The 27,188-nt window shown below is 34.1% G+C and overlaps 1 long non-coding RNA gene across 1 annotated transcript in view; it reads left to right on the top strand.

Annotated features, from left to right (window-relative positions):
• LOC141505504 (uncharacterized) overlaps positions 1-25,181 on the top strand; it is a 31,616-nt gene extending 6,435 nt beyond the window's left edge. Inside the window, exon 2 of the long non-coding RNA XR_012473621.1 lies at positions 24,714-25,181. This is a non-coding gene — a long non-coding RNA (uncharacterized LOC141505504). The remainder of the gene's footprint in view (positions 1-24,713) is intronic.
• Positions 25,182-27,188: the final 2,007 nt, after the last annotated feature.

The raw sequence follows: 27,188 nt of genomic DNA, 5'->3' as shown, positions 1-27,188 counted from the left end.
AATGCCACCATAAAAGCCATTATGGTGACAAGGATGCTTAAGAAACAAACTCAGACAATGATTTCAAAATATCTGCAAGGTGAGAGCCCTTCAAAGAAAAAAAAACCACAACATAGACCTAGAGTTTTAACTAGAATTCTTAGAAGTGTTTCTAATTTTTGTATAAATTATGAGAGCATTAGAAGAAAAAATGGAAAAGAAATGAGAGCTATAGAAGCAAGAAATAGAAATTAACAGCTTTGAAAATAAAATAAATAAAACAATGCCCAAGGATAGAAACTCTCTGAAAATTAGAATGTACCAAAAAGAAGCCAATAGCTTCAGTTAAAAGGCTGAAAAAAAAAATGTAAGCTCATGGTAAAAACAACCTGGAAAACCAAGGAGAAATTACTTATGAATTATTGGACTATTTGAGTGGTATGAACAAATAAAGAGCTTAGACATCCTAGTTCAAGAAATCTTAAACTATTTGAAGAATTCAGCTACCAAAATTTAGAAAATTTAGCAATCACAGTATAAAACAGTGAAGAAGGCAAAGCATATAGGCTTGTAACCGAAGAACAATTTACCCAGAAAAACTGAATATGATCTTAGAGGAAAAGGGATTTTTAATGACATAGAGAAGTTATAGACTTTCCTAAGCAACAGACCAGAAATGCATAGAAACTTGGAAGTTCAAGCACAGGACTTAAAAGAAACAAAGTAAACATGAATGACAGTGATAAACAGTTTACATTTAAAATGTCCTTTCTAAACCCTATTATCTGGAGCCATTGATGGAGTCTATTAGACAAGGCCTAGAAGTGTTTTGTTGTGTCTTGATCATACAATAGAGGGGAAGAGAAACATAGGGTGAGGGTTGGAGGAAAAAGGTGGGGAAAATTATTTCAACACTGTGCACGTCCCTTAAAACAGAAGGGCATAGGAAACAGTGAATTTTCACTAATACTAGTCAGAGGAAGGAAGAACCACATGCACATACATTTTTACAGGAATATATTTCACTCAACAGAAAAATGGGAAGAAAGGGGGAAAGAAAAGTATAGATTTTAAGTGATTCATATTATACAAAACAAACTTTATTTAAGAATAATAAAGTACCTCCTTTTGAGGTAACAGAAAATGGAAATCTGAGGGGATGTCAATAAATTGAGGAATGACTGAGAAGGTTATGGGATATAAACATGATAAAATAGATTTTTGCTAGAAAAATGAAGGGAATAATTCCAGAGGAACCTGGGAAGGAGTTAAGTGAACTGATACAGAGTGAAATGAACAGAACCATAAATATGACAACAATGTAGTAAAGGCAAATAACTTTAGTTATTAGTTATTAGAGAGTTAGGAACTCTCATCAATATAATGACTAACCATGAAAAGGGATAATGATGAAACATACCCACCTCTGAATAGAGAAGTAAAAGAATCAGAGTGCAAAATGAGATTGGGTGGGAGTGGGGTGGGGGGGATGATTAATGTAGAAATTTATTGCAAAACAATTTATTTTTGCAATAAAATGTTTTTCTGTCATTTTCAGATTAGGGTGAGAGGAAGAGGAGATGCATTTTTGCTTATTGAAAGAAGAAATGAGTTCTCATTTACCAGAAATATTTTAGGAAAAGTTTGATGATTACCTAGTTATGTGGTAAAAGGAGATTTTTGTTCAACTATGATTTGAACTCCTCAGACTCTTAGGTTCCTTCTAATTCTGTGATATGTGACTTGGATTTAGACAGCCTATAATTCTATGATTTTATAAATTATGAGTTACAGGAGACTAATAAGATCCAAGGGAGATTGGCTAGGAATGTATCTGTGTTAGGTATCACCATTTCCTTAAAGTTTTCTATAATACTGAGTTGTACCTTGAAAGAAGTGAAAAACTTCAGTAGATGGAGATAAGTAGAGTTCATTCTGGGCATGAGAGATGTCATGAGCAAAGATAAGGAGATTGGAAAGGGTAATATAAGAATAGGAAATGGAGAGCTGTAGCATAAATTCATTAGGGGAAGGAGGCAGATGACAGGTAACATCATAGAGCCTTGGATGCTAGAAGTTTATACTTTAGTTGGTAAACAGCGGGCACCACTATATGTTTTTAAGTAGAAGGGTGATAAAATTACAGTGGTACATTAGGAAAATTACTTGTGCAATTGAGTTTTCACCCACCCAAACTTGTAAAATTCTTCCCTTAATTGTTGCCAGCTGTGTCTTTGGCTGCTTCCAATAGAACCATTCCATGTATCTGATGACTGGTTTGTTTCCCCACCCCACCCCCACCCCCAGGATTCCCAACTGCATGCACTGAAGTAAAGGGAGATCACTTTGGGTAATGTGAATGAATTTAGTTAAGAAGAATTTTTCACTAATGGGCATCTCCTATTCCCCCATGATGTGGAATAAAAAAGCTTTTTTCTGTACATTGTTTCCAGAAATCATTTCCAAAGCTAACATTCATCAGTTTTATTCTTACAGTAACGAGTAGTGTGTGTAGAATAGTACATATTTCTCTGACTTAGTTTTATGTGCTGTCTGAGAATTTGATAGATTTAAGCCATTCACTATTAAAATACAGGTATACCCAAGTGTTTCATTTGACCAAGTACACAATGACAGCACTTTTTTTTTAATCATACATATATTGAAGATGTCATCAGATCCAGGCATATACATGTCTTAATAAAAAACCAAAAGAACTTCATTGTTTACAATAAAGGAGAAAAGCTATCAAGAATAGGTTTAATGCTGTTGCTGTACAACAATTTGTGGAATCAGTATTTGCTATTGGAAGTTTTAGGGATTTTTAGTTGATATAGAGAATCACAGATAGGAGTGGTTCTCAAGAGAGGAATGAAGGAGATTATCTAAATATTGACTCAGAAAGTCACTGATCAGGATTTAAATTAGTGCTGGTAATGGATGTGGAATCTACCCCTAAGATTCCACTCACTGCCCTGAGTGTAGTAACTTGGTAAATGCTAATAATATTTTAAGTACTAAGATGGGAATATTTGAATGGGTGGGAACTTAAAGTTTATACTTAGTCTTTCCACAGTTATGGAATTCATTAAATATCAATATGGAAGTGTCTTGAAGAATATGTAGACTTTAAAAAACTATCTGCACTATCAATGGTTCTGAATATCCTGATTAAATAATACTCTGGATAAGTAGTCAAATCCCTGTATACAATAAGTAAATGTATTGACCATGTTTGAGGCAAGTTTCTTATTTTTCTTGGCTATGATCAGGTATTGGCCAAGCACACAATAGTTGTATTTTTATATATTACATATGTTAAGAGATCATCAATACTCAGTCTACTGGTATTAATATAGGTGGCAGGTTTAAAAGAAAACACTGTATCTGGAAAACACCTTTACAGACAAAGTAGACTCCAAGGCAGTGTATTTACCATTAGGGATGAATAACTAGAGATACCATAATCTTAAGTCAGAAAGATTTGTCTTGACTTTCTCTTCTTTAGTCTCTTTTTGTAAGCATTGTAGCCAAGAACCTAATCAATATCTTCATTTAGCACATTCACTGGTCTGGTGCTTAATCAATATATCACCGAAGACTTTCTCTAATGGCCATTTTGTTCAATATCTCCTATGAGAGCATCTCTTTACATTTTTAATAGTTTCACACATAAGATCAATAATCTCAAAAATATCCTTTCTCACTTTGAGTTTAATGGGATAATATTTTCCTCTTATATGTTCAGATTACTATATCATATACAGTCTACATTCTAAATCATCAAAAGTGAGCAAATATCCACTGTAATTTTTCTTTACCTCTTTGAAAAAAATAGGAAACAATTCCTCTAATATAAAAGATTATTTCATAATAATAGCTGACATTTACATTGCTGTTTATACTAATCTTATTAGTTCTTCATAATCCTCTCAGGGAGGTATTATTACTTCCATTTTACAGATGACAAAACAATGATACAGAGAGAAGTTAAATGACTGGTGAGCATGGTCACATAGTAAGAACAGGAGCAGGTTTTTAATCCAAGTTTTCCTGACTCCAAATCTAAGTTCTTTTCATTTTCTTTTTAAGTATGATGTTGATATGATTATATTATAATGTAGAAAGACCCTATTTGCAAATAGTTCTGCCCTTCTATAGATGGCAGACAGGAACTATCCAAGTACAGAGTTAAAAAAATGATTAAGAACTTAAAACTATATGCCCTTATTTCCTATTATTCCTCCAAATATGCACTATCCCTATGCCCAGCCAAAGAAAATTATTTATCAGTCCATGAAATCAACCTGGGTTTGACCTAATAGCTTTTGTTTGGGTTATTCTCTGCTTATCAGAATCATAGAAATCCTTAAGGCCCATATCAGATGTCAGCTGTCTTCATGAAACCTTCTTTGATTCCAACAATTGGATGATATTTCCTCTTCTTTTGAACTTCTGTAATACATAAGAATGATTTGTATTATACAAGATGACATACTAAATGCTTTCTTCACTCCCCTATAACTCAAAAAACCAAAACAAAATCTCCAATCAGAGAGAGAATGAGCAAGGTAAAATCTTTATGAATTAATAAAACTCTAATATTTAAGCACTTGCATGATATCCCTCTCAGACTTCAAATATAAATGAAGGTAAGGAAAATCAAATAATACAAGACCATTCTATACCTCCTGTAACCTAAATGTCAAACCTTGAAAACCTGAACATAATGATCAATTTTTAATAGATGAATGTTCAATGAAAAAATGACATTTGAAACATTCATATTAGTCTTGAAAATATCCACCAAACAAAAATAAGAAAATTAAGTATAAAAGAACAGTATAAGTATAAAAAACAGTAATAAAATAAATTACCCTATTTTAGAAATTTTTCTTTAAAAAAAGTGATAGCAAGTATAAAATAAGAGGATGATTGGGAGATAAAGAACAAAGGGGGATAAAGATATAAGTAAAATTTAAACTGAAGTATGATTAAACTGGACTAATTTCAAGAACTCCTATCCCCCATAGGTGAATCAGCATATTTTGTGGAGTGAGAAGGTACATAAATGGGAAGAAGAAGAGTTCAGAGATGAATTAGTGATATATCCTTATCAAGTGAACAATGAAAGAATGATGAGTCCTAAAATCAGCCAAAAACAAGACTTTATAGGATAATAGGAGAGTAGGTAGAAGTCTGTGATCTAATGAGAAAGTCTTCCCTTGGGGGGAAAAGCACTTGCTGGTGATGCAATTGACATGAAGCATTTATTCTTATAGGAATTGGTGTGGTGGGCAATCTTCTTTGCAAATACCTCCATGGACAATATTCTGCCCCAGGAAAAAGAGATTTGTGACCTCCTAGGGGGAACTAGCACTCAGAAAGTTTTGAAGAAGGGACCATAGACCCATGGATGAAATGACCTGACAAATGGGAAGTAGTGAATGGCTTATGATGCAGGATAATTTCTACCATAGGCACTACTTCTTTCTATATTGCTTTTTTCATGAACTCTTAATTCTATGAGTGAAGCACAACAGAAAAAAAAATGAATGGAACAAGATCTATAAATTCAGTAAGCCCCCCCACACACACACACACACGAACAAGTAAGGATATAGACCACAAATCAGAATAAATTTTCAGAAAAGATAGAAGAGAATAAATAAAGCAAAATATTCTTGCAAAAAAGTTGTTCTAATGTTTTGTGTTCTATATGATAGTACATATAGACCTATATCAAATTGTCTATCATTTTAGGAAGACTGGAGATGAGAGAGAGAGAGAAAAATTTGGAACTCAGAATCTTGTATAAATGAATGATTAGCAATATTGTAAGATGATCAGCTGTAAATAATTTATTCTCAGCAATTTAGTGATCCAAGACAACACTGAAGATGAAATATATACTAACCATCCAAGAGAAAGAACTGATACTATCTGTAAATAGATTGAAGAATTCTTTTTCTACTTATTTTTTCTTGAGGGTTTTTTCTGTTTTCCTCCACAATATGGCTATTATGGAAATGTTTTGCAGGACTACATATGTATAATCTGGATTGAATTGCTTGCCTTCTTGATGGAGGGTTGAGGGCAAAGGGGTAGAGAGGGAGAAAGAATTTGAACCTCAAAATTTTAAAAATGAATGTTAATAATTGTTTTTACATGTATTTGAGGGAAAACAAAATACTAAATAAAAAATCACTAAAATTGTCTTGACATAAAAATGGGGAAAAAATAAAATAAAATAATAGGAAAAGTACAAAATTAAGAAAACCATCAAACATAAGTTGAAAGGTAACATTTTTAACTAAGCACTTTTTTTTCAAACCACTTGACACTTTACTCCTTCCTCTCCCCAGTGACACTGGTTTCCTTGCTTTTCCTTAAATAAGATCCACTGTCTCCCAACTCTATATTTGAAGTCAGAAGACCTGGATTTCACTCTGTGATACTATCTCTTTGACTTCTGGCAAGTCATTTAACTTCTCCGGCCTTCAGTTTCCTTATATGTAAAATAAAGGGGATTAGTCTAGATGACCTGATATTTCATCTGTGATGAACCTGTGATTCTATGTGTGTGAGTTTAAGGGTTAGTAGGTCCAGATCTTATTCCCCCTTATTTTGTGAGGTACCCCCTAAAGTAGTCCATTTCCCATACTGAACTCCTATAGTATTTAATTCTTATTTCTCATTCTGACACTCTTCATAAACTGTTCCTAAAAGACAAAGACCATAGTGTCTGTCTTTTTGTGTTCCCTTTAACAAGGAGCATAACCCTATATATAATATATACACATATGTGTGTGTGCATGTGTGTAATATATACACATATAGAGTAGACATTCAGAAATCTCTTAATGAATGAATAAATACTGACCTGCAGACTTGATATATCAAGCGATATTTACTTCAAAGCGTGTTACCTGTCTGCTTAAATAGTAATATCAGTAAAAGTAGCTGTAAAGACTTAAAAGATTTGATATCATTCTTCTCTTTTCTTATTTTACTTAGATATTGTTTTACTGTCAATAGGTAAAAATATGTTTATCTGTGAAATTCCAAGAAAAATAATTTGTTTCAGGTCTTAAAAATAAGTGAAATTTTTTAAAATAAAAACTTTATTGTAAGTAATAGAGCTGGGAGTCAAGTAGAGGTCTGAGTTTCAAATCTAGTGTTCTTGCGATTACATCATTCTAACTCTTGGCATTGATTTATTCTGACAGAAAATAAATGAAACTTGAAACTTGGGGCAGGGGGAGCTAAAAAGAGGCACATTACAAAGCTTTGAAGCAGCCCTTTTCTATATCAGAAATAATACTTCAGCACCTCCTACTAGCATGATCATTTATTTTCTCATCTTCTATAACCAACTTTCTGTAGTGAATGCTAGAATGAAAAGTGTTCAGGTAACCTCAAATAAAGTTATTTTCACTAGTCCTACATCTTCAATGCTCAAAAATGGATCTGTTATCTCAGACACTAGATGTGTATGTGCACATCTAGTTAAGCAGATGATAACTCACTCCCTGCTCATCATCTAAGACTCTTGTCTGGCCTTCACTAAGGTAACCCTAGAGGAATAGAGAGACATCCAGTTTATGGTGGAGTGGGACTTCTCTTGATAGAAAAAAGACACCATATTCATGGCTATCTAGCAGGTAACTCTCATTCTTGCCAAATGACCAGCCCATCTCTTTTTTTTTAAGATCATCCATTTCTTTAATATACTTTACTCAGTCATTGTCCCTAAGGGATATTTACTTATAATTATTTCTTTTTTTTTAGTTTGTTTTTTTTTTTGCAAGGCAATGGGGTTAAGTGGCTTGCCCAAGGCCACACAGCTAGGTAATAAGTGTCTGAGGCCAGATTTGAACTCAGGTACTCCTGACTTTAGAGCCGGTGCGCTACCTAGCCACCCTACTTATAACTTCTTCAAAAATTATAATGTCACATGATTCAGCCATATTACAACCTCAGTAGAATATTTGTATTTAAAAAAAAAAAGATGAACCTTTGTTTCAGAAAGGTTTGGAGTCATTTGTAGCTCTTTCCCACAGGGGATTCAGCCTACTTGCCTAATTCAGTCTAATTCCAGGTTTCAGATTATGTGTCTTGCCAAGAGATTCTCCAGTGTTTTAGTGATTGAAGCAGCTTGCACAAAATCATAAAGAGTATCTAAAAGATACTTTCATCTAACCTTGCATGCTGGATCTCCACTACAATGGCAAGCACAATTGTCAAGTATACATCTTTTTTTATGCCTCATTTGACAATAATCAAAGGATCATCAAATAAAATCATGTGTTATTATATATTTTGAGGAATCTTGCATGATTTTGACATGCATGGGAAACTTTTCTTTTGAGAAAGCCTTTTAATATTTTCTTCTATCAAAGCAAAAGTTTTTGCTATTGTTGTTAGTAAATACAGGGGCATTGATCTTTTATTCTCTTTATCTTTCAATTAATTGTTTGATGGTAAGAGATGGCCTACTTTGGAATATCACTTAAAGCCTGCCTATTTCTTACCAATACTTTTATGCTCTTTGTGCATATGTAAATTGTTCCTATACAATATTTGGGTAAATGAGAAAGTAGGCATATAGGTTTGTATTGTTAATATTATTTCAATTGCCTATTTTAAGTATTTATAAGCTTCAGTATTTAACAATTCCTTGTTACATGCTATCCTTCAGATACCTTGAGATAGAGCCTTCCACTCCCTCACAATTTTGTTACCTCCAATGTGGATCTTCTGTGTATACTTGATCTAATCCAGTTGCATTTTATATCTTTGTCAATTCTGCCTTTTTTCTGGAAACACATTTCAGGATTGTTAGTTTGGGCTCCCTTTTCTTGATGGTAAACATTTCGTAGAAGAACTTTTGTGGATTTTTCTACCTTCCTTCTGTTTTTCTTTCACTTTCATCCTCAAATTGCCCTCAAATGACTTTGCTCAATTGAGTTTCTCACCAAATTTACTTATTTTATCCTTTACTGTTTCTCTCCTTTATAAAATGATACAGCTTATAACTTTCTTTTCTTTATAGAGACAAGTCAGGAAGCATTTATTCAATACCTTATATGGGCCAGGTTCTTGCTAAGTCCCAGGAATATAAGAAAAGAAAAACAGTTTCTGTTCGTAAAGAGCTCATGATCTAAAACTTTCAAGTGAAACTTAAAGTCAGAACTGGTATTGATGAGGACAAGTAAGACAAGTGTTTTACAAGGGTGGTTTTTAGGCTCTTTGGGTACCATTTTATAGCAATTGATTTATATTGTTTAAAATGAAGCTAATTGTTATTTATGTCTTTGGCCTTTCTTTTACCCATATCCATTTTTGTTATCAATAATTAGTTTTGTGCATTTCATGCTGTGCTTTTTTTCTCATTTTTATCATAACCCCCTATTGATTTTTGATCTTTGCTCTAATAATTTATATACATAAGTTGACTCAGTAATGAGTCTTTTCCTTACTGTTAAATTATACTTTTCATTTTTTGTATTGGACTTATCCTGCCCAGTATCTATCAATTTTTTTATCAGAGAAAATATTATGATGCATAGGATCTTATCAAGTTGTTTCTATTTGCAGGATCTTATCAATTTCTCTATGTGATTTCTCTATCTCATAATCATCCTTAGCTTTGTTTTTGTGTTGGTCTTTTTTTTGCAGATACTTAAAAATTACTACAATACAGTTTGAACAGATATTTCATGAAATTTTTGTTGTTGCCTTTGGACACACAATAAAACCAATTTTATGAGTTCTCTAATTTAGTTTTCTGGTAAGAACATGTAAGCTGTCCTTCCTTTTAGTCTAACTTGCTTCTGTCTTCTAGTTTCATTAATGCAAGGATATCAGGATTGATAAATTCAGTTCTTCCAGTTGTTGGTCAAAGCTCCTAGATTTAGAGCACCAGTAACTCCGTTGGAGTTTATAGGCATATCACCAATCTTAGCAGACCTCTATTTCCCTATATTCAACCAGCATAAAATCACTGTGTAAGTGGAAAGGGAGCCCTGCAAGACTTAAGGACATTTTGTATTTCTCTTTGTTTAATTAGTTGCTATGGCTAAATTATTCATCACTAAGTTTCTGATGATTAACAGCTCTATACCTAGCCAAACTGTTCTTCAGGAAGCAGACTCAATCTATTACCCAGACTATATTCTAAACCTTCTCTCCATGGCAGAAACTTTGAGGGTTTGTGCTCCACTGGCTAGATTTCAAGAATCCAGGGCCATAATGAAGCATCAGAGCAAGGTTTCTTGGCATTCCTTCATATTGTTATTTTAAACTATTATTGCTTTCCATTACCTAAAATTACTGTTTCTGTCTAGCCCATCTTTCTAAATTGATTTTACATTGCTTCCCCTCATACTGCATGTTTGAGCAAACTGACTTACTTGTTGTTCCTCTATTTGACAATCCCCCTCCTCTCTCTTAGCCTTCAAACACTTACCCTCTTGTCTGAGGTGTTATTCCCTCCTTTCAACTATATTTTAGAAACCTTTGCTCCCCTTAAAGTCTACTCTGCTTTTCTTATAATTCTGTCCTTCAGAGCCCTGAAGGTCCCTCAGCTCCCTCTCAACTGTGTCACCTCCAGCATGGATCTTCCCCTGGGTGCAGCTGGTCTAATCTAGTTGCTCAAGTGCCATCTCCTACAGGAGGCCTTCACTGATCCCTACTTCAATTGTTAATACTCTCCTTACTCCCAAAATAATTATATCACATTTTCTTGTGTATTTTATATTTTATTATTTTTGTCTCCCTTCAGTGGAATGTAAATACCTTGAGGACAAGTTCTTTATTTTTCACTTCATTTCACCAACAAATTGTACTTACTATATTTCCTCACATATAAGATATGCCCTCTTCCAAAATTTTGGGGTCTAAAAACTGGGAGCATCTTATACGGTGGTTGCAGGTTTTTTTACTTGAATTTCCCACTTTTCATACTTGTCTTTGTGCTCATTGTTTCACATTTGTTACCAATATATTAAGTTCTGTTTTGCCACATCCTTCCTAGAGATGGCTCAGATTTTTGTACAATGCTGAACTCAAGTTCAAAGTGATCCAGTTTGCAAAAGTGAATGGAGATTGTGCTGCTGAACATCAGTTTGGTCCTCCTCCAACTCAGAAAACAATATGAGACTGGCTATGGGAAGTAGAAACCCTACTGAAAATACCACAGCAGAAGAAGACCATTGAGAGGCAAGCCAGCCAGATGACCTGATATAGAGAGGGAATTGAAGAAATGGATTGAAGAGCAAAGGACTGTTGGAATTCCTGTGTCCACAAAGATGGTTCAGCAGGAGGCAAGAATTGCTGATGAAAAAAAAGTGGCTGATTTCAAAGGAAGACACAATTGATGCTTCAGGTTCATGAAACAGAATGGACTAAGCACCAGACTTACCCAAAAGATGCCTGAAAGCAGACAGAGGGCCCTTGAATTTCATGATGAATAAAACTTGAGTTCAATCACTTCATGTATATATTTTTTTCCAAATTTTGGGTCCCAAAATTAAGGTGCCTCTTATACATTGGAGCATCTTATACATTAATAAATACGGTAATGACTCATGCCTTTCCCCCACCCTCAGCCCATTCTCCCACATTTTAGACCCACAGAGGGTGGCTGACTGCTGCTCCCCTCCAGATTCCAGGGGTTGCTCTGAGGGGCTGGGAGTCTTCTAATTTTATCACTCAAGTCCCTATCCAGTTTTTTCCCACCAACACCGGTTGATATCAGTTAAACACAACTTTTATAAGGGCATACTTAGTCTGCAGTTTTTACAGAAATATCCCCCCAAAAGGAGAGGAATTCTCCCCACATCCCATATATACACACAAGAATGACAGAAGCACTGAAGTACCTGTAAGGATCACATAGGACCTTGGGGGGCCTCCTGGCACTAGGTAGCATTTTTGTTTGTTCATTTGTTATTTTTTTTCCTGTTCAGAATCCCCATAAAGTTCACTTCTACATATGCTATCACTCACTATTGCTGAACCGTGTCTCACTTCTTTGCTGGGCTTTATCTTCACCAGACTCAGCTCCTGCCTTTAGCTTGGTACTCTGACACAGACTTTAGTTGCTAGATCTCTGATTGCTTTTCCAAAATTTTAAAGCTTTTCATCCATTTTGTCTCCAAATGCTCCAAATACACAAAGAGACAAGAAGCAAAGGTGTCAAACATTCATAGGTAGGAGACAGGACCCATTATTCCTCCCCTATCCTTAGCTCTTAGCAAACTTCTTTACTCAAAGGCTGATAAGTGAAAAAGCATCCTTCAAATTTTTTATATGCACTCAGACTCAACTTGTACTGAATCTTTTAGTACTTTGGACTAAACCAGAAAACATTTTTAGCCAATTTTAAAACTTTTCATCATTGCATAGTCATCCATGACTGGGAACTGACTCCTCAAAGTTCCACATGTTGAACTGACTGGAGGAGGAAAATATTGCTCACCTTCTGTATGAACCACAAGGAAGGACAAATCTTTGTATGTTCTAAGGACTGGAAGCTCATTGGCTAGTCTTCCTATATACTGTACTGAAGTCGCATTTTTCTGAACCTTTGGAACTAAAAAATAACTCTGACCTACTTCCTTGGAAATTCCCTTGCTTCTTATCTATACTCAGTGCCATCTTCAACCGCATTTGTATTTGTTGCAATCTAATTGTACTGATATTTTTTGACAAAACTTACTGCTGCCTTTTATTTTCCTTTGAGCTACATTTCATAAAAGTGCTTGGTTAGGGAGTAGGTGGGGGGAAAGCTATTTGTGTTCATATCTATTATGTTAAAATATTATCAGTAGTTAGGGTGAGGTCAGCCTTAGTCATTATTCCCTGTCAAAACCTATGCTTGCCATCTTTCAAAAAATAGATATATGTAATGAGTCAGACTCAGAAATCTGCCTTATCTTTATCATGTTGTCCAGCTTTAGAAAAACCAACATTAATAGGAATGAGGGGAAAAAGGTGAAAGTAAAGAGAAAGCAAAAAGATTTAGAGTGAAAGTTCTGGAAATGCTTGCTTATATATTTACATCAAGCATTAACTAAATAACAGCAACAAATTTATGTAAAAAAAAAGATGCTTGACATAATGACTAAAACCCTAGAAAGTAAGTTTCAGTCATTTTTCAGTCATGTCCTACTCTTAGTGACATAATTTGGAGTTTTCTTGGCAAAGATACTGAAGTTTTGTCATTTTCTTCTTGACCTCATTTGATGTGTAATGAGGAAACATACAACCAGGGTTAAGTGACTTGCCCAAGGTCATACAGCTTGTATCTGAGGTCAGATTTGAACTAGGGAAGAAAAGTTTTCAGACTTCAAACCTGTCTGCCCTAGAAAATCACTTTAATATATAGCTTTAAAAAGTAAAATATTCTGAGATAGAAATAGCAATAAAAATTTTATTTACATAAAACATAAGTATTGGGTTCTGAATTTAGAACTGGAAGTAAACTTTTTGAGGTCTTCTGATCCCAGCCCGTTTATTTTATAGATGAGAAACTTTAGGCCTTGTCTCTAAGTCACTTGCCCAAGGTCACAAGGCAAACAAGAATCAGTTTTCTGGGGTGGCTGGGTGCTGCAGTAGATAGAGCCCCAATGCTGGAGTCAGGAATATCTGAGTTCAAATCCAGCCTCAGACATTTAATAATTACCTAGCTGTGTGGCCTTGGGCAAGCCACTTAACCCCCCCCCCCCCACTGCCTTGCCAAAAAATAAAGAATCATTTTCTTTCCACTGTACTATGCCCCCTAAAATTCTTTAAGTAACTGGCCACAAAAATGGCAAACATTTAAGAGCTTTTCCTCAAGAATAGTTTTCTTTTTTTTCCCCTGTGGGAGTTAGTTCATTATCTGTAAAGAGAGGAGGGTGAAAAAGGTAAATCATAGACTAACTTTAATATTCTAGATACTTTGTATTTTCATGAAATTGAAGACTGTGAAATGGATTCATTATGTTGGTTGGTTGAGTCTTATCCTTTGTTATCAAAGAAAACAAAAATAACATTTATGATGGCAAGCCTATGGATTGGTAGAGAATAAACTAGTACAAATTAATTTAGCCAGCACTGTCTCAAAGTACCACAACATTTATTTTTAGTTTAGTTTCAAAACTGATCCCTATTTTCTAAAGGGGATTTTTTTCCTCATTAGACTTTTTCCTTAATCACAAATGAGTCATTCCAACTCACTTTCACATTTGTAAAATTCTAGATCGGTTCTTTTGACTTTTTCCATTTTTTTCCAATGTTTTCCCCCTAAACTTTCCCCCATATTTTCCCTAAGTCTCATAGGACTTAGAGATGGATCAGTCCAATCCCTTCATTTTATAAAATAGAAAATAAAGACATAGGGAGGAGAAATAAATTGTGCAAAGTGACACACTTATTAAGTAAGAAAGCCAGGATTTAAAACCAATCCTTTTATTCTAAGTGAAGCCCTCTTTCTACTATTAGCCCTTATTCTGCGGAGCAAAATAATAGAAGTTTAGCCATTTGTTATTGCTTGTCATCTATAGATCCAGTCACTGGTACCACAGTACCAAAGAGAGTTTAATTTGCATCTTAGGGTCTAAGTTCAAATCTTACCCTGTACTGAGTAATGTGTGAACATGGGCCAATCATTTAACCTTTCCAGGCCTCAGTTTCCTTATCGTAAAATGAAAGGGTTGGACTAGATGAACTCTTAAGATTTCTTACAGTTTCAGACTTATGGTCCTATGGCAAATTCATTTATTACAAATTATTTTATCCTTTCTGCAAATTTATTTTTGGCAAGGAAATGAGGTTACATGACTTGCCCAAGGTCACACAGCTAGGTAATTACTAGTGTCTGTGGTCAGATTTGAACTCCTGACTCCAGGGCTAATGCTCTATAAACTACTCCATTTAGCTGCTCCCCTTTCTACAAATATTTCCAAACAACTGTTGTATTTAAGACTTGTATCCTGGTAATGGGGGATGAATAAAATATGGTCCCTCAAGGAGTTTGCAGTCTTGTAAACATGATGAAGAAATTAATTAATAAATGTCAGCAATAAATAATGTCAGTTGTAAACTAATATAAATCTCAAAATTGATTTCTTGATCCAAAGTACTAAAAATAGATTAAGTCAAAGTGGATACTTTTAGAGCTCAGAAGTTTTTTTTATGTAATTGTAATTTTATTTAATATAATTCTCTGAACTCCAACTGGGGAAGGGGGAGGTCAAGAATGAGTTTAAGGTAATAGCTACTAATCCATTTAAAACCTAAAATATGACAATATGTGGTACACAAGATCTCTCAGGTTTCTTTCCAAACTAAATCTATGATCTTAAAAAATTGCTAAATTGGCAGCTATATCTTGTATGATCAGTTAAACAGTGATACTTTTTAAATGATAGGACAGTGCTTCCTCCTGGTCATGTCCTTTTGACAAACTGATACTAAGAGAAATGTGGGAGGTGTTCTGATTTCTCTATCATCTTGTGGGTGGTATGAGAAGTGCAATGAAAAGGAAGACCAAATGATTCAAGAGCTGAAAGTAAGTAAAATTAAGATGTTTAAAGTCTACAGATTTCTATAAAATGGTTGTTATTTATGTGATTCAAAGATACCAAATAATGCAACCAATGTTATGAGTCTTAATTTTATTATTCTTATTTAAGATTTTTATGATATTAAAATTTATTATGACAGATCATTTTTTCTAAAAAAATAAAACATCATATAGAATCAAATTATTTTGAATTTAATTTGCCCTTATTCAATGATGTAATTGAATAGAAAAAAAGATACATAATGAAGATATTGAACATTGATGCTTATAAGTAGTTCCATTGAAAATCACAAGTATCTTCCTAGCTGAATAATTCCTTCCCTCTTATCTTTATTGAACTGACTAGACAGCCAGGAAATGAACTAAACAGACAAATAGATTAGATTTGGAGATATATATTTGTATACACACACACACATACATGTGTACATAATTTTGTTCACTAATTACTATATCCCCAGGAGGGAAAAAAGTCATCTTAAAAATATTTATACCATTTTCCTTGACAACCAAACTCCATTTTTATGTTGTAATGAAGCTTTTTATATTATGGCAATGATTTTTGGATATCTGATAATAAAAGTTGACAGTGGTGAAATCTTTGGAATAGATTTTAAAATAAATATTGATTTTTGTTGTTAATTGAAGAGCTTTGAGATTTTATTTTTGTGGTCATTCTCAAAATCTTCTCTATATGATTCTTCTATATCTGAATATATTTTCAAATCATTTTCAAAATAGCATTAAGCCATATAAATATCATTTTCACCTATTTAATATTTAATTTTCTTAATTAAGGAAAAAGAACAGGAGATAGTTCCCTTTTTACTACCTTATTCAGATGAAATTCAGCAGTAATCATTTCTATAACTATATTGCTTTATGCATTTGCATATGGCAGTAAAAATCGTGAAAGATATGTAAAAATATTGCCGAAATAACATTTCAGGCTTTTCATCTCTCTAGAATTATGTTTACTCTATAACACTGTGCTAGGTCCAACCAACTTTGTCAGATTCCCATGTTCAACCTTCTTACCTTCTTGTCACCCCAGCCTAATTCCAGAAAGTGTTGGGAAGAAAACCCCCTCCAGGGATAAAGTGCTATCTTACCATACTACTTTCACAACCAATATCATTCACATCATATCTTCTCTGGGATAAAAGGGGAACTTAATTTTTGACCACTATCAGAAATTAAATGTTGTTGTATGTACCAATGGTTATCATGTGTATATATATATATATATGTGTATACATAGGTGTAGATGTGTTCATAGAAGCCCCAAGACTTTAAAATTTTATTCCCATCTAAGTCCACTTTCTTTTCCTTTGGAAATCATTTTTGAAATAATTCCTTCTGGCTCTTCACCATTTAAACTCAATTTCTTTAATAATGATTCAATACCAAGTTTTTATGCTTTCAAAAGTGATTTCTAAGCGTTCAGAGCTTTACAAAAAAATGTCCTCTCTATTTTGCTTTAGTAAATTGCATAAGGGAGCACTGAAGTCACCTGTTAACCCCCGGGCTGTTTCCAGAACAAAAGCTAGCAAACATAACATTGCACTTCTTCTTTGCTGCAGGCATCGAACAGCCAGTGGGCACGGTGTGGAGGTATCCTGCTGTTAGTGTCTGGATATTTTTGTTGACATTTCCCTTTGTTCGAGATGCATTTCTTGTTAGACAATGTGTGTGGGGCTGCACATGGTCTGCCTACCTGGTGTCCTTGAACTAACGGGCTATTTTCTCATTGCCTTCAGTGTGTTGGTGTGAGAGAAGCCTCTCCTGCCGAGTATCTCACTTCTGCACCAAGGCTTCTTTGTTAATCAGGTGCAGAATAAGGAGGCTTTCTGTTGAGCAAAAAGCAATCATTAATTTTTCATAAGAGCAGCAAAGTTTTGAATAGCAGAGAACCTCTTGAATAAAGCTATTAGAGGTTCCAAAGAGAGAAGAATAACAAAGCCAAGGGAATTGTGCACGTTCTTTCCTCAGATATTTATTTCCCCATAAGATAGAAAAAAACCATTTATGCAAACTAACAGTTCTTCATGTCTCATGAACCATAATTTTTTAATCCTTATCCACATTTTTATGAATAATACAATGACCTTCAGCTTTGTCCCATATTATGTGAAGATGATTCCTAAACGCTGCCTTAGTTTTTTAAATTAAGGCAGAAGCTGTATGTATTGTACTCAATTCTAGCATTAGTGTTATCCCAAGTGTGGCATTTATGTTCTTTCAGTTCTTTGGTATAAATAAATATCAAAGCAAGAAGACCAATGTGTACTCTACTAGGAATAATAAACTAAAATAATATGGCATTGATTTTGTTCAGGGTGTCTAAATGTGTTTTTATGATTGTGTATGTTTATAGCTTTTTCACACAACTGACATGAATTCTAGGCAATTAAAAAGGACATGAATTTCAGGGCATTTAGGAAAGAGGCTCTGTCTTCCTAATGGCATTTTTACAAAGTTGTAATACCTTCAGCATGAGAAAGATACTGCAGTCTGCCAGATTTGGACTTTAATAAGAAATTGTACCATTTATTGCCTTTTGTATTGTTTTGCAATATTATTACCAGGAGAGCACATTAGAAGTTACTATTTTATCTGAAGTTACAGATAGGGATAACTTAATAGTGAAATGGTAGAAGAGTCCTGTAGATTGCATTTATACTCACTGTTCGACAGCCTTCAAAACCAAACCTTGGTAGCCTTTGAGTTCTTTGTAGAGTCACAGGTATCAAGTTAGATTGTATTTACAGGGTTAATAGGAACCTTTTCAGAGACTTTATTCCAGCCCTAATTTTGTGGTTTTGGTCACAAGAGGGGGCAAAGAGTCTGCCACTTATCTCAACTACTAGAAAAGCATTTCAAAGAATGTGGACTACCAACATTGAATGGTTCACTTTGTTGCCATAGCACTGTTAGGTGAATGGGTGGAGCTATTCAATGCTATCTTGTCAACAAAGAAACCCACACTTTTCTAGAGTTGTCAATGGAACATTAGTATCTTTCTACTTTCATTTGTCTTAAACTGTTGTCACACAACATTCTGAGGGATTATGTCTTCACTTGCACTTGGGGGATTTTATCTTTGGCCACCTTCCCTTTCCATTGTTGATTTTTAATCTTATCTTGGTGTTAAAAATGGGAAATAATGAGAAAATATTATTTTCTAAACTGCCTATTCTTTTATTTCAGCAACTTATATGATCGAGTTGAAGTATTTTTAATAACTAGTGCATAATTTTCCTTATTAAAATCTATATATAATACAAACTGAACAAAACAAAACTTCATCCCTTCAATAAATGTCAATGAACTTCCTCTCTAAAAAAATTATATATAATATTGTTACATCGAAGAATCTTTTATTCTTAAGCCATATAAAAACTATATTTTGACTTAGGCCCCTCGGATTCAGAATCAGAGAAATTAGATTTAGATAATTCTTTTTGTCACATGCTTGTTTCCTAGCTGTTAAAATAATTGTTCCATTACCCTACACTTTATTCATTTATTTCCTTACTTTATCATTATGGACAAAAGGGAACTTCATCTGTTGTTTTAGATGTAATATTTGGAAATCATGCAATTATTGAGAGAGAAAATGATCTGAAGTATCATTTTCTAGCTAGAGTTTGTATCACATTTAATTTTAGGCTCTCTAGATATATTTGATTACTTTTTATCAAATTATGTTATCTTTCTCATGTCAAAACCACATTCACTTCAGGCTGTGTGTTACAGTTGTCTAGTTTTTGCCCTGTGACATTTTTGATGTGGTGGAAACTTTTGCTCTGGCATTGAAGATCTCTCTTATACAATGCAGAAGCATCCCCATTAATGCCACATTTGAAGAAGAGGTGCAAGGAATAGAACACTGACCTTGGAGTCAGGAGGACAGGAGTTTGAATCCAGCCTCAGACCTTGCCACTTAACTAGCTGTGTAAACTTGGACAAATCACTTAACTCTGATTGCCTTGTATCTAGGGCCATCTCCAGTTGTCCTTATTCATATCCAGATGACTCTGGAGGAGAAAGTGAAGCGTAGCACAGCACCCCCTCACTCAAAGCCAATTCATGTGCTTTTCATGGCATCACTTCCCTGATGTGGTCTTCTTCAACAATGAAGGACAAACATTATACTATTACAAGGAAAATAACAGCAATTGCTGGCACTTTTATAATACTCTACAGTTTGCAAAGCACTTATTATATTATTTGTTAAGGAGATATATGTTCATGATAGGAAGGAGAAAGCACTAAAAACTAAGGAGATCAGGAAGGATTTTCTTTCAGAGACAGTACATGAATGAATCTTGAAGGAAGTGAATGACTCTAAAAAACAAAAACAAGGGATTTGATTTTTAAGAATGGGAGACGACCTATGCAAAGGTACAAAGGTGAGAGGTGGATTGCTGAGTTTAGTAAACATTAAGTAGTCCAATTTGTCTGGAGTGTTGAGTATGCAAAGGGGCATGATAGCAGGATGGGCTAGAAATAGTTGACTGGAGCCACATTATGTAGAGTTAGCAGTTTCTCCCTCTTTTTTCTGACCTGTTTCCAAATATTTGGTGATAATTATCATGTTTCCCCAAATTCTTTTCTTCTGCTAAACATTCCCAGGTCCTTCAGCCAGTCATTGAATGGCATGATCTTGAGCACCTTCACTATTCTGGTCATCCTTTTCTAGGCATTCTCCAATTTGTCAGCTTGCCACCAAAGTGTGAGTCATAGAACTGGATACAGTGTTTTAAATGTGGGTCTGTCCACCATCCGTCTATCCAGGGTGCAGACTTGAAAAACCCTTTTCAGATATCTAAAGATTTAATGTGTAACACAAATGGACAACTTTTTCTGTGTGACTCTGGAGGACAGAACTAGAAAAAAAAGGGGTACCTATATAAGAGGAAATATATAAATTTGCTAGTAATCCAGGTTTTTGATAGAGGAAGGGGCATCCTCCACAGAGAGTAGTATCCTTGTCATTAGACTTGAGGATCATAGGATCATAAGATCAAGATTTAGAAGAACTAGAAGGGACTTAAGAAGCCATCTAGTTCTGCTCCTTCATTTTACAGATGAGGAAACTGAAACTCATGATCACTTCCCAATCTTTTAATTTTATTTTTAATGTATGGAATTAAACAATATCCATAATATAGTATAATAAAAAGATTTTTGGACATGAAATTACAAATCCACTATGTACAGCTTGCTATTCTTTTCAAATATACAAAACAATTATCATGTAAATTTCTTTATTCTTTCTTTTCTTCCTCTTCCCCCTTCCCCCACCTTAGAAACAACCCCAGACACAAATAAATATATAATGTGCAATTATTCCATACAGAAATTTATCAATTTCTTCTCTGGATGCAGATAGTGTCTGTCTTTGTATGTCTTCTATAATTAATTTGGGTATTTATAATAGACAAAATAACTTATTCATTCAAAGTTGTTTTTAAAGCCATATTGTTATTGCTGTGCACAATGTTCTCTTGATTCTGTTCACTACCCTAATAATACATAGGCATTGTGTGATCAAAGATCTAGATATTTGATCTAGATCTACTGATGTCAGAGCCAGTACTCTTTCCATAAACATTTTCCTTCTCCAAGGCCATGTGGCATTTTAGAGGGGATTAGTTTTAGGTCATATCTAACTCTAAGATTGTATGATTCCATGATTGCATGATGAAGCCAAGAAACTAAGGCAAGGGCCAGAGAAAACTTTACATAGCTTTCCTACATGCAAGCTACACTTTCATTCCAAGTATTATGGAATGTTCCTTGTACCAATTACTTTAAATTGGATAAGAAATCAAACCAGTAAGTAGGTATGCTTTCAAGGTCATGGATAATACAGTTAGTATGAATCCCCATGACCTACAGTCCACTATCAAGCCTGTGGTTTCTGCTCTCTAATCCCTGATTAACTTTTTCTCTCTCCAAAAAGAGAGCTTAAAGAGTGAAAGATAAACTGAATATGCCCAGATTCTGGGTTCTCTGGAGAACTCACTGCTGTTCCTTGGCTCCAAGTCATGTTTGATCCCAGGATTCCTCTCCTTGGTCCAAGGACTAAGAATCTAGGAACAATTCCTCAATGTCCACAATGTTAATCTTGGAGTCTCTCCACTTAGCCAGAAACTCTGCTGCTGCAGATTTGAATTCCTTCATTCTGAGATCTCACATTCTTCTGCTGCCATCTCTGGGACCATGGGCCCATTCTGATATCTTTCTAAGAAACTAGGTTCTCTGTGGTCCTCTCCATCTATTTCCTTTTCTGCCTTTCCTCTCTATGTGTACATACAAAAATATATGTATTATCTCTTATTTTTCTCAAGCATCCTATTTTCTCTAATTCTTCATATGTATGTATGTATGGTGTGTGTGTGTGTGTGTGTGTGTGTGTTCTTTACACAGTTCCCCCTCCCTTTTATTTTGATTTAGAAGCAGTAATTTATATTTTCAATTTTAAGTTTTTTAAAAATAATTTTGCTATTATTCATAGCAATTCCTAATTTAATAGAACCTGCTTTTGTCAACACACTGCTTATCTTCTAAAGTGTCTTAATTTCAGTCTATTTTAAAACTATAACAATCTCAATTATTGTATATTGTCACTTTGTAGAGCAGAGTTCTTTCAGAGTCCTCTTATAATATCTATTCACTCTATGATCCTTACTCATAATTGGAATATAAGAGCTGGATATTTGAGACAAGATTTATGAGTTGTTTACTCTAGACAGTAACAAATCCAAGATTCAAATTTCATAGACTAGATACCTATAATGTAAACCAACAGTCAATATAAAATGGTCATTGTAGGTAAGTCTGCCTCCTACCTTCAAGCTGTGATAGCTGCCTGGATTCCCTAGGAGGCAGAAGGAGATTTGGAGACAATATGGTGTCAGGCAGATTCACTATTTTTTCATTCACTACACCAAGAGCAACTTGTTCTGAGGAGTGACAGAAGTATAGATTAAATAATGCAGTTCAGATTCAGGTAAATCTTTTAAACTAATATACTCTGGTATAACTTAAGCATGACAATTCTTTAGTTCTTATTATTATTGAGCACTAAGAGCCAGTTAGGTAACTTAGGACAATGCATTCCATTTTTTCAAGACTTTTTCTAAAAGTGACCAAATGTTGTAGTTCTTCTGTTCTGAGCTGATTTTCTAAATATTTAAGAAAATAAAAAAGTCTAATAGCTGCATGTAGTGGTGAAGAGTTGCATACTCTTAAAGGATTATCTTCTATAAATATTCTGTGTTAGATGTATAAAAATTGTTCTGCTTTTTAAATTTAGCAAATAGGATTTATGTATGCATATGTGCCTATTTCATAGACATACTTAGATAGTAACATGAATAATCATGGAGATGCAAATCTCAAACCATATCTAAGATCTGGTATCGTATGTTTTTTGCTCTCTTTCCGAGCAAAAGAAATTTGGAGAAATAAGTCCTGCCTTTTTCTGATTAAAATCCTTTTGGATAGAATATTATTATTATGGGGGCCTTAGGATTCTATAACTACAAATATAAATTTGATCATTCAGTCATTTTATTTCAAGTGTTTTCTAAACAACTATTTTACTTATAGTATCATATATTCTTTGAGAATTTAATAAATGCTAATTAGTGGTACTTTCATTTTCATGTTTAGAATTCTGGCTCACAAAGGAATTCATTGGTTAGACATTTTTAACATGTCAGCAAATAGATGAGAGAGCTTTGAATTACTGTAGACAAGAGAGTAAGATTCCATCTATTTAACAGAGAAAGTTTGTTTAAGAGGGGTATTGGGCATCTTAGTGAAGAACCAATGTACCCTGGCACTTTAGGTAGTTCCCACAAATCTACACCACACACACACACACACACACACACACACACACACACACACACACATACCCTTTTTGTTTTAGCATGTTTATTTGAAGATATAGTGTTCATCCCAGGTATAAAAAGTAAAGCCATGATATCATTGAGATTTAATGGATTCAAATTTTATTTCATCTTACAAAAAATATTTATTAATTTTGAATAATAATGGCACAATGAAATCAAAGAGTTTATTTAGGAATTTAGCCTTCAAATGAAACCGACAAGTCAGGAATTCATTTACTTGAAAAACATGGCTTCCATAAAGTTTAGTCTTATGTGCCAGTAATAAGATGCCTTGAAAAAGAGGTCTCTCCAGTAGTAATTTTCACATATAAAAGCTCCAAATCAGTTCCTATATTTGCTTTTTAAAATGTGCTTAAAGGCATTCAAAAATGATTTTCTATTGTTTACTTTTCTATATACCCCACTTCCAACATAGAAAATCACATCTCTGATCTTTTTTGTGGTTCTTCACTGAGTCAAGAGGACCACCTGCATTTTACTCTAAAGCTGCTAGTATACTTCTTTTTCTATAGTTTGGCTCTTTTTTAAGAACTAGTTGTGAATTCTTCATTCTCTCACATAGACATATGACAGTGGGGGAGGAGGGTATGTGTATTTCCTAAATTTTAACAAGAAATCTGTCTTCCATCTCCATAGAGTGAAAAACTCAACAGAAAGAGTCTGTTGATTTTATTCTCTACTTAGAACTGCATAATGCAGCCATTTTTGCCCAGTGTTCATAAATCTGACATATTTTATCATGGGCACTTTGAAAGTCACCCTTACACAGCAGATTAAACATGCCTGAATGAGTCCCAGGACTGTTGTGTGTTTGCACACTCCCAAAGACAGACCAGGGAATATGCCGGACTTGATTTAGGTTCTGCCAAAATAACAGTTGTTGATGCTATCAGCAGGGTGTTGCCAGTCCCTTTTCATTCCCAATTTTTGGAATTTTGCCCACTCACAGCTTATCATCATTACTGATACTTAACTGTCAGTGCTTAGGTCAATAGCACTGCTAGGTACACAAACAAAGCAGATAGCTGCCCACTCTTTCCACTAGCAGCATTCTGAATTCTTGCCAGCTCATGGCAGAAGAGGGAGAATTTATTAGTAGTAAACTTCAAGCAGCTGACTTGGTGTGGGTGTTAAGATAAATATGACATGAGGAACCTCACCAAAATAATCTCTCCACTCTAGCACTTTTCTTTGCAGATTTGTCAATGGACTGTTTTACTCTTTTTCAGATCCCAGAATAAATGAATCAATCACCATATATACCATTATGTCAAAGAAGACATATTTCAAAACCAGGAAACATTCCAGCTGATTGAAAATAAATATTTGTGAAAAATAAAACATGACATCTCCACGCAAAATGGATGATCTGTTGATGCTCACACCTCAGTGACCAGGAATGCAACCTGACAAGAAAGATCAAGCCCTCTCCATGCCATAGTATACACTATCAACTTGACTCAGCTGAATTATCATTTAGTTTTTTAGAGGTTTTGTTATATAACTTCTTAGACACCAGAATGCTAAATGTCCCTTTGAAGCTATGTGAGATATGTATACAAAAGCAAAAACCTCTTTTAAATTTATATCTAAGTGTTTGTTAGTACTATGTGGAATCTCAATTTTGAACCTCTTAGAAATATATTTACAAATTAATTTATATAATCTCAGCCAAAAATAAATTTTCTTTTCCCACACATGATGTCCTTTTTTTGTTTTGTTCATAAGACAGTCCCCCCCCCAAGTGTATCTTTAATGAAATATAACATAGCAAAGAAAAATGTGTTTCTTAGTGGTTGTTGTACCACCAAAAATTTTTAAAAGTTGTACAAAGAAGTCCTGCCAAAGTTCTTATTTACAAAGGAGGTCATTTGGGAAATTAATGGCTACTGTTATGTAGCAATTAGGAAAATTTAAGACCCATAATGTTCTAGCATCTTGCATTTAAAGTTGTATGTCATTGGTGTTTTCATGAGAATTTGCTAGATTTCTGTCATTAATAACAGACATAAACCTAGCCAGCAATACAATGTGCATTACATTTAATCAATTTGCTATTTGTATTCATTATGCATGTTCTCCATTTTGAGTCATGAAAAATTGAGAGGCCCTTACAATAGAAAGAGAATCATGGATTACAAATGATATAACAAGAACATAAGCACTATTAATTGGTCAATTGTGCTTGTCAGTACATTTAAAGTGATTAAGGCAAAAAGATTAGATGAGACAATAATGCACTCTTTCAATGAAAGCCCAGAAACACCATGGCAATCTTCAGTGTCCAACAAAAAAGCAGAATTCAATGATATTTTTGTATTGCCCCAAGTCTTTTTATTCCTTAAAAGAAAAGCTTTTTAGTTACTGCAATTATTTAAGGAATTCAGTGGGATTTTACTCAGTAGCATTTGTTCCCAGGGATGGTATATTCTCTATATTAGAAATAATTTCCTGTCATTATTGGAATTTTAGGCCCCAATTCAAATATGAGATTTATCATTTACTGTTTTTACTTACATCAAACCCTAAAAGTAGGTAAACACTTAGTATTCCTAGATAACCATTTTTTAATAAAATAATTCATTTTCTAAATGCACCTAAAACTAACATCAAAAAATCTGTGAGACAGTCCCCCCTTACAGAACCCTGGCTCAGTAATAACTCTGTCCCAAGATGCCAAATAGTGCCATACTGTAGGTCTAGTGCTAAATCTCAAAAGATCCAAGAGGTATAAATCAATTCAAAAACAAAGAGAAGCCAAGATAAGACCTAGCAGCGCTGACTGTTCCACCCAAAAGTGCAGCAAGGAATAGACCTGATGTTGACCCAAAGCTCTAACTCCAGAAATGCAACTGGAGAGATGAACAAATCAAAGAAAACACTAGCTTGTATAAAAATAAGCACAAATCTATAGATTCACCAAAAGAAGTAAAACTGTAAAATCAAAAGAAAAATGGATTTTCTACTAGAACTATATAACTATCTAGATAAAAATGAAAATCTCTTGAGGAAAATGAGTATAGCTCAAACAGTAATAAATGATTCTGCAAGACATGAAAAAATATTAGCATGAAATCAAAAGATTAAAAACACAGAAAATGTAAGATATCTGACATCAAAAATAACTGAGCCGAAAACAAGTCAAGAGATCATTTATGAATCATTAGACTTCTTGTGAACTGCTTTTTTAAAAAAATTAGTTATCATATTTCAAGAAATCATAAATGAAAATTGTGAAGATCTATTAGAACAAGAGGGTAAAGATAGAATATACCACCTCCTGAAAGAAGAGGTATCCTTAGGAAAGAAAAAAATTCCAAAAATATCATAGTAAAGATCCAGAACTCCCATGCAAAAGAATAAAAAATACTGAAATCATCTAGAAGTTTGAGTACCAGGGGACTTGGTAGCTTTTACTATAAATCAGCATATCTTAAAATATAATAATACAAAAAGCAAAAAAATAGACTTATTTAAATGAAACTTTAATGGAATAGAGGACTTCAAGCACTTCTGGCAAAAAGACCAGAGATGAGTAGGAACTCTGAACTATAAATACAAGAGTCCAAAGAGACCTAGAAAGGTAAATTTGAGCAATTGGAATTGCATGATGATGTAGTGTGAACATTCTAAAGGAAGAGAAGAAATAATCATCCCCTCAAAATCTTAAATGTCTACAAATACATTGAGGGAATTAAATGAGA

Source organism: Macrotis lagotis, chromosome 1 (assembly GCF_037893015.1).
Source record: "Macrotis lagotis isolate mMagLag1 chromosome 1, bilby.v1.9.chrom.fasta, whole genome shotgun sequence".
In the NCBI taxonomy this organism is placed as follows: Eukaryota; Metazoa; Chordata; class Mammalia; order Peramelemorphia; family Peramelidae; genus Macrotis; species Macrotis lagotis.
The sequence above is the reverse complement of the archived record's forward strand: the minus strand, read 5'-3'. Positions and strand labels throughout refer to the sequence as shown.